Raw genomic sequence first — 18335 nt, 5'->3', positions numbered from 1 at the left:
AGCACAATCTCTCAATACAAAGCTGTACAGTCAAACTGCATAACCATACAGTGCAGAAATGCAGCCTGCGCAATAATTTTTCAGAGCTTTATCATCGGTGTAAAGAACGAGAATTAGTCGAGGCAGGTCACAAACATGTAATCCTCGAATGCCCAGTCGCTTGAATCACCGTGTATATCTCAGCATGTCTGCAACCCAGTAAGGCATGGAAAACTGGACAAATAGTCAGAGAACTATTCCGTGACTGGAAAACTAAAAAAAAATGCCAAGCAAGCGGTGAAATAAAAATTAACAAAATAAGTTTACACAATTATACAGTGGCAGTTATCATTCTCATGGCATCACACAGGCCTCTTATGTCATTTCACAGTCAAAGTTGAGTGATCTGTGTTAGGGTGGAGTGATAACTAACTGCATCACTAACGCAAATTCTTTCTGAACAGAAATCCTAAATTAAAAGCTTAAATAAGGAGTGATTTCACAGAGCGTAGTGCATGATGCAGTCGTCCGTGTCATTGTTCTTCTGTCCGCGTCTTTTGGCTGTCTCCGCACCATAATTCGTACGACCTACCCTGCCTTGCTACACTTGTTTAGTGCATGATGTGCTGTTGGCAGCCGTATTTTAGCAATGGATGGCATGAGCTGTGGGAAGTTTTTAAGCATTGGTGGTCGTGACGGTTTGGCATGTAATGGTGCGATGATAATGCTAGTGAAATTTACAATGCCAGTATGAAGTTGAAAGAGAAGCTTGTAAAGAATGAGCATGGAAAATGTGTAAGTCCCGAACCAGTTGCATAAAAGTGTTCCCTCAATAATATATGAAGTTGAAGAAATAAGCACAATGCAATTATTGAACAAAATAATAGCACAGGCTTATTTGTAGCTGATGTTGCAGCTGTTGTATGTGTTTTCTTTGGTCCATTCATGTTTGCTCTATCCTTTGAACACCACTTGTGAAACTGGTGTAACACCTCCTTCTTTATGATACATTTGGTTCATTTTAACATCTGTATTTTGTGTACATGGTCTCATTAAACTACAAATCCTGAATGGTACAGACGTAGTGTGCTGGCACTAAAGTATGGCCATTTATTTTAACAATGTCGAATGCATCATATCAAATGACAAATATGCTCAGTAACTGTAATGACAAATATATACATTAGGTATGTTCCTATTTCGTGAAATTTCATCAGAGCAAGAGACAGTCACAACGTAACGATGAATCTTTGTGGGCTGAACAGAACAATCAACTTAGTGCTTAGTGATTTCTACAATAATCTGATATGCTGAAATGCAGAAATAAAAGAGGTTAGAGTTTAAGCACAGCAACGCACCGCACTGACAGGGGGTCACGACACTTCCACGCTCACAAGCAAGGACACCCTGGGTAACATGACGAAAACAGAGCTAAACAAACAAACGAAATACACAGACACACACACACAGGACGACGACGCAAACAAGACAGCACCCTGAGTACGTCTTCCGTATCAGTCGCGCTCCAAAGAAACACAGCCAGCAAAGAGATACCCTAACGCGTTGCAGGTTTGTGACACGTTGAAAGTATCACGTCGATTTCTTAAAACGATAACACCGTAAAAGTTGTGCGTGTGGGAGTCCCATATAGCATAAGGACATCCTTGCATCAACTTTCTTTCTGTTTACATAGCCCACAGTGATCAAACACTTGCACACACGTTGCGCTCATGACACCAGGCTCGAAAGCGTATAAAGGACGCTGCTGGAATGCCCCGCAATCGAGAGGCAATCCTGATCGTTGCAGTTCACCACACATATCGCACAACAGGCGATAAATAAGCGATGGTCGATGCGGATGAAATTATTACACGCAACCACAATCGACGACCAAACACTGACAATAGCACAACGATCACCTTCGCGAGGATACCTACTTATGTTTTTCAAACATTGCAAACGCCGACTATGTACACCTTTTTAGCGACCATAACAACCATATCTCGCGGAGCTTGTCATTAACAGATACAGAGATAGATCTAACCACCGATTACCGATACCCTGATCCGCAACCACCTGCAGCAGCGCCATCTCAACTTTTCTTCCGTAACAACCTCATAATAAAAAAAAAATAAAAAAAACAGGAGCCTCCCTCCTTCGCACTTCTGTCGTCTGCTACTTTCTCCCTCCCCTCAACCGTCGCGTGACAATGTGAATAATGCGCATGCGTTGTGGTCAACCCTTTGGATGGCGATTCATAGCCGGAGAGATCACGTGATCGATTTAAACCCGACGTCACTAAACCAATGGTTTAAGTCGACTGGTGAATACGGGTATACATGTCTGCTTTGCCGCTGTTAAAGTTTTCCAAAAAAGCTAGGCACGGGCACATTCTCAGACGTCTAGAAATTCTGACCAGTAAATGAGAACAGACATTGCCGGTTCTAAAATAAAGACAAAACAAGAAACTCAAAAATGCAGATTGTCTCATCTTGCCCCAACCGTCGGGCCAAGACAAGACATTGCGGGGGGGAGGGGGGGGGGAAGATGAGACACGCCGTGGTAATGAACTGTACAAATTATTTTTTGCAATCCAAGCACCTACACAGCCTCCTTGAGCCCACCGCACACATGATGTGCAATAAAACCACCGTTCGTGCAAACTAGGCATCTCCAGTCTGATGTGTCGATGGTCGTTGGCTTTTGAGTGCGTTTCTGCTTTGTTGCAAAATCCTAGGCAATATGAAAAAAGAAAAAGAAAAGAAGAGGCATTTTTGAGGAACAAGCATAAAGCCACCTAATATTGACTTGTCAGTTTCTTAATTACATTAAGTTTAAAGTTCATTAAATTTAAATAACATTAAGCTGTCGCGTCTTGCTCTGTGCATATCATCGGATCTGCTAATTTTTCAGTTCAACACTGGATAACCAAGAGTGCCTATATTTTATATATATCTAGAAAGAAATACGATATAGACTCACATTAACAGAATAACCCTGCGACACACTGCTGCATAGCTGACAAAAGAAAAAGAAAAAGAAAGTCAACAGAAAATCGCGCCGCTTTTGCGGGTCCTGCATTCCAGAATGAAGTAACCGATTTTTTTTCCTCTTCAAAGCAAATACAAATCCGGATAATTCTCACATGCAGTAAAGCGGGACATGCAGAGCCACCTATGAGTAAAGTATCAAGCGCATGGAGCAACGCGTCTCTGAGTCAGGCGGCGTCGAGCAAAAAATGTCTCATCTTGCCCCACCTTACCCTACATGGCTATTTTCTCCTGAATGTGAACAGCTATTTAGTTTGTTCTTCATTAAACAAATATATCGAATACTGCTTCAAAACAGTTTTCAGCGAAGCGTTTTCTCTTCCTGGATTTTAAACTCTTTTTCAAGAAAGGATTCGAATGATTTGATATTCATAAGATTCGTGGATTCGCAGAACCTTCGTTGGATTCGGATTTGGAAAATTCTGGACTCGTCCCATCTCTAAAGAAAACGAGTAATGAGCTGTTCCGCAGAGACACACCACCACTATATGTTGCAGTTGGCCGCTCACTTAAAAACTATTCTTTCTGGCCAGAACGTTTCGGCTGCTTCAGTTCACGCGCAAAATGCTTTGATACATTTTCCATACCTGCTAGCAATTTGTGAATGGGGATGTTATGCCCAGATGAAGCGAAAAATGTACATGCACTGTGTTTACTGGTGTCTGTTCCTGATAAGAATTTTGAAGACTTGCCCCATACACCCATGTAAACTTCGCTTTCGCTTCCTGTACAAACAATCCCTATCAGTTCTTCTAGCCAAAACACGAGTGCATTGACCTTAGTGACTATGAGAACCCAACTGCATCTATGGAACTCTTGAGTTATCAGGTTACGCAAAACAACCTTCCATTACTTTAGCCAGGTTCAATATAGCGGAGGGTGTTCACGATAAGGTTCCCGGAGAGATGGTAAATGAATCGCTTTATCCCTTTGAAGTATTCCTTCTTATTCCTTCAGGTAGACATTACGTTGCTGATCTTTGATGTGACAGCTGGGCCATTCCAAAGCAGGTGATACAAACAGGGGACTAACCTTTCCTCTCTTTATTTTTCAAATAAACATATAAAAAACAGGGTGCTCGACCATCAACGACGCATTTTAAAAATGTTCAGGTAAAGGGACTACTTTAAAGAATAGTTTCGCCGAACACAAAGTTCTCAGCGCAAAATACATGTTCAATGTTCCGGGGGAGCTTGTCGATAGCGTTAACTTCGGGTTTGTTGCTACCGTCAATAATTCCTATTTATGCTCTTTGTTGGCTCGTGCTTCATCTCATCACTTTTCCGTCGTTGTCCTTATGTTATTCGGAGGAGGGCCGATGCTCTCATGTAATGCATTATCCTCTAATGCTGCTCACAAATGGGGGCGATTTCGACTTGCTTTGTCATTTTTTACGGCTTTCCCGTATGATTCGCGGGTAAAATAAGCAGGATTCCTGATTGAGTGGTATGTCATTGATAATCATCACGCATTAGAATGAAGTACAGGGTGACACACACACATGCTTATCCATGGATTATGATGGAATGGGCGATACGACAAAATCATGCACTGACCCCCAATTCAGTGGTTGTTTTACTTGTTGTCTTCTATAATGTTTGTAAAACGACTGGATTTATCGCAAGCAGTTCAATAGGCGAAGTGAGGCAACAATTTTGTAGCATCTGACGTATGATTTTTTTTAAATTTCGTGCTAGCACCGCGAAGCAACTGTGGCTATAAGCGGTTGTACATACGTGGACAGATGAAGAGAGGGCAGCAGGAAGGAGTGGGGACAGGGGGCTTAGTATGCGTTCTTTGACGACTTAAGGGGGAAGTTTGCCAGACATTCGTCTGGAAAGTCTTCGGAAAACCTAGGGAAAACCTCAGACAGTACTGCCAGTGACAGGATTCGAACATGTGTCACCTCCCAGTCTCGGCGTGGAAAGCGATCATCCTAACCACTATGCCACGGGAGCTGGTGATGTATGATAAATGAATAGGTCGTTCCACGCCAAATTACCGAATGGTCCTGCTCGAGGGAGAGTTCGGAATGCCACGAAACACATGTCGTCAAGAGGCCGCATTTATCCATCGGATGCGACTCAATGTGGCTTTTACACTCAGTGGCGTTGCCACTTGCGACAAGTTGACTCTCCTAGATGCGGTGTCCACCCATTCGGTCGAACGTTGTTTGGTCGAACGTTGTTTCATCGAATGCCGCTTAGTTGAAAGTCGGTTGATCGAAAGCCGGTTGGTTCGACGCCGTTTCTTCGAAAGACGTTTGTTCGAAGGGAGTTCAAAGCTCCATGCAGTGGGTGCTCAGCACCTCTTCTGTAACCTTTTTACCGGTGCATACGGACCAGGCAATCAGTGTACCCTGCTTTTTCTTTTTGCATTTTTCTCGGCTGAAGAGGACCACTGGATATTTCCACGCCTTCGTCATTCACGAACAGCACAGCTGAATCCGGCGAATAAAATCAATCAATCGAATCAGCTGAATCACAGCTGAATCAGCATTCAGCTTCGAATCAATCGAAGCAGAATGCTGAAGAATCCGGCGAACCAGTAGGACACAAATTGAAGGAAATAGTAGTAGGAGGTGGTGCAGTATAAGCATGGGTGAGAAACTACGGTACCCCTGCCCTGAGCCCTGCGCGTATTTTTCCCCGCGCGGCGCGTGTGCGGAGGGTTGTCCGCGCGATTATAACATGCAGAGACATGATTTTTGCGCCTTGGCCGACCTTTTTCGCGTATTTTTTCCCACGACCGGCGGGCGGCGCTCGGGTGGAGGCTCTTACCGGTCGGCGGCGCGTGGCCGGAAGGCTGCGCGCGCGTTTACCCTCTCACATTTTTGAACCTGGGCCGCCGACTTTCGTCATTTTTTTACATGCAAAGGATAGCCATACACAAAAGTACAAGTGCAAATATATTTATTAAAGTCATCAGAAATTACGTTATGACTCTGCGTGAATGGGAAAAACTTAGCCAAAAATCTGAAGCAGAAGAAACACAATACACGTAACAATACTTATTACAGGTACGATACAATAGCATTGAATAGGTATCACAGATCAAACACAATATTTTTTATTAACTGTAATCGCACAAGTTTTCAATGAATCAGAATGGATAGCACATTTAATCAAAGAAGATGTTCTTAATCATTACGATTACAATCAAAATTACAAGTTTTATTATAAAAAGCCTGAGATGTGAGAACCTGATAGATGTAAGTAATTTCGAGCACAATAGCTAAGTTTAATATTCCAATATGACACAATTAATCAATTTCTATTGAAGTGAATAGCACAGACATAAGGCAATAATTCGAATCAACACATAGCATTAATATAGAACCAATCATCCAACATGTAGGGAAATAATAGCTACACCATATCAAAACGAGAAACAATCACCACATTTAATCAAAGAAGATATTCTTAATCAATATGATTACAAACAAAATTATAAGTTGTGTTATAAAAAGTCTAATATTCCTATACGTGAGAACCATCAGTGCAATAGCGGGAAGTTCTGATAGTTGTATGTAATTAACTGTGAACAGCAGAGACCCTGGAAGACTATGGGACACGAACACAAGAGGAAATAAAATCTATACCACTACAAAGAAGTTATTCTTAATCAAAATAACATAGTAATCTCTCATTCAGAAAATCAGAAGAAAAAATCAAACTCATCAGAAAGTAGACGTGTTAAAAATGAACTTCACCACATAGCACGCTCTTAGCCAACAAACAGAACAAAGAACGACACGAACACAAGAGGAAATAAAATCTATACCACTACAAAGAAGATATTCCTAATCAAAACAACAGAGTAATCTATCATTCAGAAAATCAGAAGAAAAAATCAAACGCATCAGAAAGTAGACATGTTAAAAATGAACTTCACCGCATAGCACGCTGCTAGCCAACAAACAGAACAAAGAACGACACGAACACAAGAGGAAATAAAATCTATACCACTACAAAGAAGATATTCCTAATCAAAACAACAGAGTAATCTATCATTCCGAAAATCAGAAGAAAAAATCGAACTCATCAGAAAGTAGACGTGTTAAAAATGAACTTCACCACATAGCACGCTCCTAGCCAACAACCAGATCTAATGATATCTGCCCTGATTTGTTGAAGACCGGTGCCGACAGATGTATGGAAGACCGCGGAACACGAACGACAATAGGAAATAAAATCTATACTGCTACAAAGAAGATATTCTTAATCAATACGATTACAATCAAATTACAAGTTGTATCATGAAAAGTATAATATTCCTATACGTGAGAACCATCATTGCAATAGTGTCACGAACGACAATAGGAAGTAAAATCTATACCACTACAAAGAAGATATTCTTAATCAATACGATTACAATCAAATTACAAATTGTATTATAAAAAGTCTAACATTCCTATACGTGAGAACCATCATTGCAATAGCGTGAATATCTGTCATAACATTTCGAGCGCAATTCCAACATTACACAACTTTTAATTTCTTATTAAGTGAACAGCATAGACATAAGGAAATAGCGAGAAAGAACACAATCAACAGCTACAATTAATAGAGAACCAAACCTGCGCACCATCCAACACATAGAGAAATAATAGCTAATCAATCTATGAAAAGGCAAAATCGCACAGACTTAACGCTGAAGAACAGAGGAACACGCGGCGACACGTAAACAACAACAGAGGAAAATAATCTATCATTGAACCATCATAAAATCGACCAATATACAATTTTTATTCTAACAAACACTACGAACCTTGATTGAGGTATCCAAGACGTAGGGAATATGCACTGTTTTCACTCTTTTCCTCAAAAACCGGTAGACTTTATGTCTCTATCTATGTGACCATAGCACCGCGCATGCTTTATCACTCAAAGGGTTGGGGGCTATATTCTTTCGTCCAGCAAGCGGGGCGCTCTAAAGGTCAGATAAGAGAGTTCAAAGGCGATATATTTTATTGTGCAGCGCAAATCGATATCACTCGCTGGGGTCACTATCTTTTCGCATCCTTTCCCTGAAACGGAAATCTTTCGTCAAAGTGGTTGACAAGTCAAATAAGTTTGTAGAGATGCGATATTGTTATTGAACATGTAGAGAAAGTTCAAATTATTAATTAGTAGCAACGATACTCAATCAAAAACGAGAAACAAATTTAATTACATCAATTTTTGTAATATCTTGTAACAGAAATTTCTAATGAACCACAGAGAAATATCAAATGCAACTCAACTCAGAGAAACTCAGTGAAATGCAACTCAGAGTTATGAGGCATTCCCATCTTAGAGGTACTTACTTATGTCAATCGAGTGAACAATTGAAACAAATATAATTATTTCGAGCGGTAAGTTCACAACTCATAGAATATCAGTCGAGTGAATACTTGAAATAAAATCAAAACAATAATTCTCACGACAGGTGGAGATTATAGCATTCTAAGCCAGATAATAAAATTTTAATCAATAAAATAAACATAGATATGCTTTTAATTAAGTGTAGATGTGCACTTGAAAACAGAAGAGACAATTGCTCTACATTGAAAAGATGGACAGATTTTGTACTCGATACCATAAGTCATGGGAAGACGTGATAAAAAACTGCTTCGAAAAGGAGGAGCCGCGAAACGATTTCATTATCGCTGCTTTTCAATACGTCCTAGACATGGTCGTATTCGGAGAAATGGTACAAACTACAGAACTGAAGGTGCAAGAATTTATATGCCGAATCTACAATACTTATAAAAATATCTGCACATCAACGTCGGAAGGACCACTGGGATTGATGGCGGAGTTTTTTAGGTTTGCCAACGAAGAATTGAAATACACTAGACCGGATGTAATTGTAATCATTGCAATGGGCATTGCGTTCATCAAGAAAGCAATCGGATCAAATTATCATATACAAGCCGTCTATATCGCACGATTCATTACGGATTTGTTGAAACTACACATATCTGAGATGGAAAGTACATAAAATCTTATCACATGATATGTTCCACTACCACGGCAACGCAATTATTTTCTTCTACCAGTCAGTGATGTCGAATCAACAGAAGTTCAATATTGTCGTGCAAGGTCTGATGTATTATCACCTGTTGAAACTCAACAAACATATCAATTGCGGTGGACCACCGGACGATTTTCATCTAATACTCTCTTGTACGCCATACAAGAATCTTCATACAAAGAAAGGAAACATCAATAAGAGACTGTGCAAGTTCATCGCGACAAAGTGCAAGTTGTTGAAGCAATACAAACACGGCGACAACATAGCGCCTGCGTTAATCAACGCTGGATTCAAGCGCCCAATAATCAGAATAAACTATTTAATGTCTTCGGAATTCATCAATGAAGACAACAAACGAAAACTTCAGAGTTTGAAATAGAACTTTAATTTATCGAAATAAACAAGTGTATAACTGAAACAATAGATGTAATCTTTGTCATCATTATAATGAATTCTTCGCATCACAATGAAAAACACCTTACATTTAGCATGGCTAGACTGAGAACAGTGATCGTTAAGGAAACAAATATTCCACAATTTGTGTAAGAATTCTCATATGGAATGAGACCTGACCACCAAATAGGTTTTACTCGGCTACAATCTGTACAAGTTCAACACCCGAAGGATAGAATTGCCGGAGAAGGATCGGTCATTGAAATTTACAGACATGATACATCAGTCTATGATTACAAAAAGGATCACCAATCTCATGTGAAAACTTATCATATTTCCTGAATTAAATTCCACAGTGCATGTATACTTCTCAATCAGTTGCACTAGCACAGACATAGTAAAAGAAGAAAAGGCGTCTTTGACAAGCAACCCCGATTGGAGTGCGGAACAAATAAATAAATATTTTTGTCAACACAGTTGTCCGTTTGTATGACTGGATAGGAAAAATGAGCCGTCCAAGATAGGGCAAAACGGGAAATAAGGCAAGATAACTGATTGCGGCGGGATAAGTCAAAGCGTTCGCGACACAGTGTAATCGACTTTTACAATCGCATTCGGGTTCAGTGCCTGGGAGATAATAGGAAGCCTTCGCGAAAAGGGAATCTATTATCAGATGCCACAATGCAAACGAAACATTTTACGAGCATGACGTGCAGGCCAAGTCTACATTTCTAATCACATAGTCTTCGTAACACACAGCACACAAACGTATATGAAATAATTTCCAAGTGGCAATCAGATTTTGGGAGAAGCGGACCACACAACCGCCATCAGAAGTGCTTAACAAATACACAATGAAGATGAGCGTTATGCATAAACACAATGGAAGATATGTTATATTAATTATAATAACCAGATCAGCGCAGGTCACACATAAACGTAGATCAAATTCACAAAATATACTCGAGATTTCCCGTAACCATACAGAAAAACTATCACATTATTTTAGTGTCATAGCGTCCGGGCACTATAAATGGAAAGGCCATACTTTAATTTTATAGGTCTTTAGCTCATAACGTTGTAAAACGCAAATTCCACACTAAAGATCATTTTCTTCTTTAAATTTTCAAAGTCAAAACTGCACGCTATTTCCTGAATTATTAACGCAGGCGCTATGTTGTCGCCGTGTTTGTATTGCTTCAACAACTTGCACTTTGTCGCGATGAACTTGCACAGTCTCTTATTGATGTTTCCTTTCTTTGTATGAAGATTCTTGTATGGCGTACAAGAGAGTATTAGATGAAAATCGTCTGGTGGTCTACCGCAATTGATATGTTTGTTGAGTTTCAACAGGTGATAATACATCAGACCTTGCACGACAATATTGAACTTCTGTTGATTCGACATCACTGACTGGTAGAAGAAAATAATTGCGTTGCCGTGGTAGTGGAACATATCATGTGATAAGATTTTATGTACTTTCCATCTCAGATATGTGTAATTTCAACAAATCCGTAATGATTCGTGCGATATAGATGGCTTGTATATGATAATGTGATCCGATTGCTTTCTTGATGAACGCAATGCCCATTGCAATGATTACAATTACATCTGGTCTAGTGTATTTCAATTCTTCGTTGGCAAACCTCAAAAACTCCGCCATCAATCCCAGTGGTCCTTCCGACGTTGATGTGCAGATATTTTTATAAGTATTGTAGATTCGGCATATAAATTCTTGCACCTTCAGTTCTGTAGTTTGTACCATTTCTCCGAATACGACTATGTCTAGGACGTATTGAAAAGCAGAGATAATGAAATCGTTTCGCGGCTCCTCCTTTTCGAAGCAGTTTTTTATCACGTCTTCCCATGACTTATGGTATCGAGTACAAAATCTGTCCATCTTTTCAATGTAGAGCAATTGTCTCTTCTGTTTTCAAGTGCACATCTACACTTAATTAAAAGCATATCTATGTTTATTTTATTGATTAAAATTTTATTATCTGGTTTAGAATGCTATAATCTTCACCTGTCGTGAGAATTATTGTTTTGATTTTGTTTCAAGTATTCACTCGACTGATATTGTATGAGTTGTGAACTTACTGCTCGAAATAATTATTGTCTTGTATTTGTTTCAATTGTTCACTCGATTGACATAAGTAAGTACCTCTAAGATGGGAATGCCTCATAACTCTGAGTTGCATTTCACATTAGATATTTCTGTGTGGTTCATTAGAAATTTCTGTTACAAGATATTACAAAAATTGATGTAATTAAATTTGTTTCTCGTTTTTGATTGAGTATCGTTGCTACTAATTAATAATTTGAACTTTCTCTACATGTTCAATAACAATATCGCATCTCTACAAACTTATTTGACTTGTCAACCACTTTGACGAAAGATTTCCGTTTCAGGGAAAGGATGCGAAAAGATAGTGACCCCCGCGAGTGATATCGATTTGCGCTGCGCAATAAAATATACCCAAGCAGCACAATGTACCGAAAGTCGAGTGCAATAGGGGTGGACGGTATGTGTCTTATCAATGTTCTTTAGTTTCACCAGTTTGTTCAATGTCTTCCACCTACCCGTCCACCCCTATTGCACTCGACTTTCAGTACATTGTGCGGCTTGGGTATCGCCTTTGAACTCTCTTATCTGACCTCTAGAGCGCCCCGTTTGCTGGACGAAAGAATATAGCCCCCAACCCTTTGAGTGATGAAGCATGCGCGGTGCTATGGTCACATAGATAGAGACATAAAGTCTCCCGGTTTTTGAGGGAATGAGTGAAAACAGTGCATATTTCCTACGTCTTGGATACCTCAATCAAGGTTCGTAGTGTTTGTTAGAATGAAAATTGTATATTGGTCGATTTTATGATGGTTCAATGATAGATTATTTTCCTCTGTTGTTGTTTACGTGTCGCCGCGTGTTCCTCTGTTCTTCAGCGTTAAGTCTGTGCGATTTCGCCTTTTCATAGATTGATTAGCTATTATTTCTCTATGTGTTGGATGGTGCGCAGGTTTGGCTCTCTATTAATTGTAGCTGTTGATTGTGTTGTTTCTCGTTATTTCCTTACGTCTATGCTGTTCACTTAATAAGAAATTAAAAGTTGTGTAATGTTGGAATTGCGCTCGAAATGTTATGACAGATATTCACGCTATTGCAATGATGGTTCTCACGTATAGGAATATTAGACTTTTTATAATACAACTTGTAATTTGGTTGTAATCGTATTGATTAAGAATATCTTCTTCGTAGTGGTATAGATTTTATTTCCTATTGTCGTTCGTGACGCTATTGCAATGATGGTTCTCACGTATAGGAATATTAGAGTTTTTATAATACAACTTGTAATTTGATTGTAATCGTATTGATTAAGAATATCTTCTTTGTAGTGGTATAGATTTTACTTCCTATTGTCGTTCGTGACACTATTGCAATGATGGTTCTCACGTATAGGAATATTATACTTTTTATAATACAACTTGTATTTGTAACATTTGTAACATGTAACATTTTATTTCCTATTGTCGTTCGTGTTCCGCGGTCTTCCATACATCTATCGGCACCGGTCTTCAACAAATCAGGGCAGATATCATTAGATCTGGTTGTTGGCTAGGAGCGTGCTATGTGGTGAAGTTCATTTTGAACACGTCTACTTTCTGATGAGTTTGATTTGTTCTTCTGATTTCCTGAATGATAGATTACTCTGTTGTTTTGATTAGGAATATCTTCTTTGTAGTGGTATAGATTTTATTTCCTCTTGTGTTCGTGTCGTTCTTTGTTCTGTTTGTTGGCTAGGAGCGAGCTATGTGGTGAAGTTCATTTTTAACATGTCTACTTTCTGATGCGTTTGATTTTTTCTTCTGATTTTCTGAATGATAGATTACTCTGTTGTTTTGATTAGGAATATCTTCTTTGTAGCGGTATAGATTTTATTTCCTCTTGTGTTCGTGTCGTTCTTTGTTCTGTTTGTTGGCTAGGAGCGTGCCATGTGGTGAAGTTCCTTTTTAACATGTCTATTTTCTGACGAGTTTGATTTTTTCTTCTTATTTTCTGAATGATAGATTACTCTGTTGTTTTGATTACGAATATCTTCTTTGTAGTGGTATTGATTGTATTTCCTCTTGTGTTCGTGTCGTTCTTTGTTCTGTTTGTTGGCTAGGAGCGTGCTATGTGGTGAAGTTATTTCTAACATGCCTATTTTCTGATGAGTTTGATTTTTTCTTCTGGTTTTCTGAATGATAGATTACTATGTTGTTTTGATTAAGAATAACTTCTTTGTAGTGGTATAGATTTTATTTCCTCTTGTGTTCGTGTCCCATAGTCTTCCAGGGTCTCTGCTGTTCACAGTTAATTACATACAACTATCAGAACTTCCCGTTATTGCACTGATGGTTCTCATGTATAGGAATATTAGACTTTGTATAACACAACTTATAATTTTGTTTGTAATCATATTGATTAAGAATATCTTCTTTGATTAAATGTGGTGATCGTTTCTCGTTTTGATATGGTGTAGCTATTATTTCCCTACATGTTGGATGATTGGTTCTATATTAATGCTATGTGTTGATTCGAATTATTGCCTTATGTCTGCGCTATTCACTTCAATAGAAATTGATTAATGGTGTCATATTGGAATATTAAACTTAGCTATTGTGCTCGAAATTACTTACATCTATCAGGTTCTCATATCTCAGGCTTTTTATAATAAAACTTGTAATTTTGATTGTAATCGTAATGATTAAGAACATCTTCTTTGATTAAATGTGGTATCCCTTCTGATTCATTGAAAACTTGTGCGATTATGGTTAATAAAAAAAATATTGTCTTTGATCTGTGATACCTATTCAATGCTATTGTATCGTGCCTGTAATAAGTATTGTTACGCGTATTGTGTTTCTTCTGCTTCAGATTTTTGGCTAAGTTTTTCCCATTCACGCAGAGTCATAACATAATTTCTGATGACTTTAATAAATATATTTGCACTTGTACTTTTGTGTATGGCTATCCTTTGCATGTAAAAAATAACGAAAGTCGGCGGTCCAGGTTCAAAAATGTGAGAGGGTAAACGCGCACGCGGCCCTCCGGCCACGCGCCGCCCACCGGTAAGAGCCTCCACCCGAGCGCCGCCCGCCGGTCGTGGGAAAAAATACGCGAAAAAGGTCGGCCAAGGCGCAAAAATCATGTCTCTGCATGTTATAATCGCGCGGACAACCCTCCGCACACGCGCCGCGCGGGGAAAAATACGCGCAGGGCTCAGGGCAGGGTGTAGTTTCTCACCCATGCTTATACTGCACCACCTCCTACTACTGGAAATGGTCCCAGGTTGGGAGCAGCCAATCGTCTGTGCTTCTTCTGGGCACACCTCTGATTCCTGACAACATATTTATTAAAGGGAACAAACTGAAACAGGATAGCCATATGTGCGTGTTAAAGTCAACCAAAGTTTGTGGATGCTAAGAAGCAAGTTTCGCCATGGTACACAACAAATATATTAAATTAACGGCCATATAAAACCTCTGTTCAACCTTATTTAGAGTGTGTTTCTGCAGTCAGGGATGCTCACACATGCACGCGAACAAAAAAAGAAAAAGTAGGCAAACTACAAAGATCTGCTCCTCGGCTTATATTATATGGGCACGGCTACTTGCGACGCGCGCAAGTGGCCGTGGTCTGGGTTTCGAATGACTTGCTCGGTTACATGTATGTTGCAAGAACGAAATTTAGATTCACTTGCGCTTAGTAAATAAACTAAAAACGGTCTTTCTCCTATACAATGGTCAGTTAAATGCAAACATTAAAGGGGCTCTGACCAGAAGTTCGACAAATATTTCGTTTGCATCTATTACGAAGGTATAATATGCCTCTAAGCCACACGCGAAATATTTTGGCTGTGCGCGGCGGCAATGTTTGCCAAACGGAGAGTTGAAAACCGGCTTGGCTTTTCTTCCTCAACTCGCACAATCGGCGCCGAAATCTAGCCTCTTTGTAGTGGGCATCCGCCAATTTCCGTGTCAGTGACAAAAGCATGAGGTCCATGTTTCATTGGACGCCCAGTCCGGAAGTTCTGTTAGTGAGCTTGTGAGAGCGGCGCGATCCGGAAAGCGATCTTCAATATGGACGTCGAGTAAGAAATGCGGAGACTTCGAGCCCGGAACTTCTGACCTTTCTGCAATCGAGAAGGAAATTGTGCGTGCTGCACAGTTGGGTAGCTTCGCTTTCGAAACGTCGCCGATGCCGCGAATGCGCGACGAAGTTAGAGCCCTACGGACATCGGTCACAGATGAAGCAAACAACATCAGTCGCCTGTCATCGACAGACAGGTAAGCGATGAGCTTTTTAAAGCACACTTTGTGATCGAACATTTATACGTTCTCAGAAATTTCGTGTCCTGATGTTCAATGCGCACTTGCTGTTTATGGTGCCCGTGCAGCTGGTGTGTCAGAATGCCGAAGGAGATCGAATGCTTGTGATGCAAGGAGCTCGAAAACACTGCCGCATGACAGCAGTATGAGTGCATTACAACCCAGGAAGATTTCCAAGTTCTATGCTTCAACATGACTGTCCTGAAGGTGGCATGTTTTGAACTCCGTGGGCAGCGCGAACCTATGAGCTACTATATTCAGAAGTAAGTCACATGTATCCTTGTCGAATAATGTTAAAATTTGGGCGCTCAAAATTCGTTTGGTCCTGCATTAAAGTCGCTAAAAACTCCAGTACAGGGCGCAGCACATAAAAAGGCTATACAATACACAACTCTGAACTGGAGAAAAGCAATATAGGCAATTTTGTAATCGTCAGCGTGCTGTGTCTTGAGTCGCCTTTTTATGTATTGCCCTGTTCTTAGGTTTCTAGCGTAAGTTCTTAGCGATATGGAGTGTTCTTGATTGTCGATTCAGTGAAAAGTAAAAGAATGTTGGTTTCTAAAAGAATACAGTATGTGTAGTAACATACAGGGTGTCGGCAGGTAAACTGCAGTGTCTCTCAGGTACATGTGGAAGTGACACTGCGGTTACCTATTTGCCTAAACTATATTTTATGCACACCTGTGTAGACGATACAGATACACTGCGTATTGCGTGTTTGCAACATGAGTATGGCACAAGCTTGGGAAAAACAAGAGCATGGCCATCCCAGCATGTGCAGTGAACAGAGTCTAGCAAGCCTTCCCCACAGAAACTGCCACAGGCTTCAAGTGCCCAAGATTCTAATTGGAGGTACCTCTTCACGCAGCTCGTCTATCGCATTTAAAATAATTCAGCATCTGTATTTAGGATGATTTCAGAATGATGCATGGTTCATGAGTTGTATGTGTTGTGTTTTAACACAACACCAGTCCTTTTCAATGAGTCTTGTGGAACGATAGATAAGCACTCCTTTCGTGACGTTGTGTACCGTTGCTACCATGAACAATTTCATGAGCAATACTGATGAACACACGAAAAGCAGTACGATCAGTTCGGTCCAGGCTGGACTTCGGATGTGCAGTTTATGGATCGGCACGCCAATCTGTCCTAAAGTGCTTAGATCCTATACATCATCAGGGCTTGCGACTGGTCCTCGGAGCATTCCGAACGTCACCGTTCAAAGCCTATACGTCGAATGCAATGAGTCATCTCTAGGAAGGCGACGAGCTTATCTTAGTGTCATGTACGCACTGAAGATTCGTACTTATCCACAACATGCGGCGCTCTCATGCGTTGCAAGGACGCCTTTTGAACAACTGTTCTTAAACAAGTCTTCAGTCGTTCCTCCTTTTAGCATGCGAGTCTTACGAGAAGTTGAATTTTATGATTTTACCCACTACAACACTCCGCTTTTGCAATCTGGTGGGAGCCTGCCTGAATGGCAACCACCACCACATTCCAACTCTTCACTGACCAAGTACAGAAAAAGCGATACTTCCACGGCTGCAGCAGGAGTTCGAGGGTTCAAGAGAAAGCTTTGGAAAGCATGTGGCGTTTTACACGGACGGATCGAAGACTAATGCTGGTGTATCTTGCGCCATGGTAACTGGGACAGTCACAATAACTCACCGTTTACACAAAGTCATGTCGATATTTAGTGCAGATGTTTATGCGATCATCATAACACTCAACTACATTTTACAACATTGCATTGTGTCATCAGTCACCTATACAGATTCCCTCAGCTCTTTGCAGGCAATCTGTTCAGTACAAAAAACAAAAAAATTTCTTGTGCAGCGAGCACGACGTCTAGCTAATACAATAACTGACAGGGGCTATCGTTTAACCCTTTGCTGGGTGCCAAGCCACATGGGCATACAGGGTAACGAAAATGCGGATCGTGCAGCTGCAGCTGCACTTTCAGCTGACATAACAGTCTTTGATGTCCCTGTTCAAGACATCAGGTTATTTTTGATGAATGCTATCAACATGAAATGGCAGCAATTTTGGAGCACACAAGAGCAGAATAAGCTACACTTGGTGAAGCCTCAAACTGGAAATCGCTCACAAAGTCTTGAAAACAGGTTACACGATGTCTTAAGGTGCAGGTTACGGGTTGGACACACATACATGACTCACGGGTTTTTGCTACGTGGGGAGGACCCACCTGAGTTCATGCGCTGCAGAGAGCCCCTTTCTGTGCAACACATTCTAATTACATTCCCATTACATGAAAGTTATCGTCAGCGTCATTTCACTGAATTTTATCGTTACTCTTTACCTCTTCATCCAGCTCTTTTGCTGGGTGATGAGGCTCTTGTTCCTTTTACTGGAGTACATACATTTTTAAAGAACATTGGATATCTTAACAAACTGTGAATTTACAGTGAGCTCTTTTCTTCGCCTTTCGTGTTTTTTTAAGCTACCACTAGCCAAGTTGTTTTAATATGAGCATTTCAATTTTTAACTGGGTTCATCACGCTA

This window comes from Ornithodoros turicata, chromosome 3 (genome assembly GCF_037126465.1).
Source record: "Ornithodoros turicata isolate Travis chromosome 3, ASM3712646v1, whole genome shotgun sequence".
Taxonomy (NCBI): Eukaryota; Metazoa; Arthropoda; class Arachnida; order Ixodida; family Argasidae; genus Ornithodoros; species Ornithodoros turicata.
This window is presented reverse-complemented; position numbering follows the sequence as displayed.